Genomic DNA, 1,281 nt, shown 5'->3' on the forward strand with positions numbered 1-1,281 from the left:
TAAAATAATGTGATTTCTGCCTTATTATCTCTCAGGGCACTTGCTTTGGGAGAAGCTAGCTGCCGTCTTATGAGAACACAACAAGGAGACCAGGGAAAGGCCCATCTTGGCAGTGAACCATCTTAGAAGCGGAACCTCCAGCCCCAGTCATGCCTTCAGATAATTGCAGCCTCTGTCAATATCTTAACCACAATTTCATCAGAGTCCCTGCACCAGACCCACCTACCTAAACCTCTGTGGAATTCCTGATCTATAGAAATTCTAAAATAATAATTATTTGTTTTTTGTTTTAATCTGTTTTATTCCCTGCAATATTCTTGTTGGTGGTGTTGTTTTACCAATGATTTTGAGGGTTATTTGTTCCCCAGAATAATTAATACAAAGGTGTAAGCAGAAGTCTTTTGGAGGCTCTGCCCTTTTCCTGAGAAATAGAAAATATAGTATATAGCTGGAATCACCCCCTCTGTGATGCCTGAAGTACAGCAACCATCTTGAACCACGAGGCAACACATGAGTATGAAAGTTGGTGCATTAAGAATGATGCGGCAGAATGATTGAAAGCCAGGTGCCTAAAGACATTGCTGAGCACTTGAAACAATACAAGCAACTAGCTGGTAAATACATCTTAAAACCAGCAAATATGTCTCTCTCATTATGTGAGGAAAATAAATACTTTGTTTGAGCTACTCCTAGCCATTAATTTGCTATTGCCACCAAATGCATTCCTAACTGACATTTGGGATCAAACATTGTTGCATGGTCAGCACAGAGCTAGGCACTTCGTAAATATGTTCAAGGTGATTTTAGAGGAATGAATGACAATTTTTAACAGCTCTGCTACAATAAGAAACATGGGTAGACTTCCTTCAAAAACTTAGTTTGTAGAAATAATGAAAGGTGAATTAATAAATGACAGCAGAATTTGGATTACCTCAGGGAAAAATGTTTCAGATTATTTAGCATATGAACAGACTCTCTATCACAGCACTTTTCTTGTGCTGATGTAGATTAACCACCGGTCAAATTGCCTGCAATCAAGTATTGATTACAATTTTTCAAAATGCCCATGAAACAGGACATAGAGTGAAAAATGTTTTATCTTTATTTAAATTCTAAGATCCCACATTTTAAATCAACTCTGCACATCTTTTACAGAATAAGTAAGACCAGCTATCCTCCAAACACTATACGCACATTTGTGACCTGTCACCCGCATTCCGCAGCGAGGTCATCCACATACATGTCTCTCTCAGAACATTGTTTAATCTTCAAAACACAAAC

Source organism: Galeopterus variegatus, unplaced genomic scaffold (assembly GCF_000696425.1).
Source record: "Galeopterus variegatus unplaced genomic scaffold, G_variegatus-3.0.2 Scaffold3935, whole genome shotgun sequence".
NCBI lineage: Eukaryota > Metazoa > Chordata > Mammalia > Dermoptera > Cynocephalidae > Galeopterus > Galeopterus variegatus.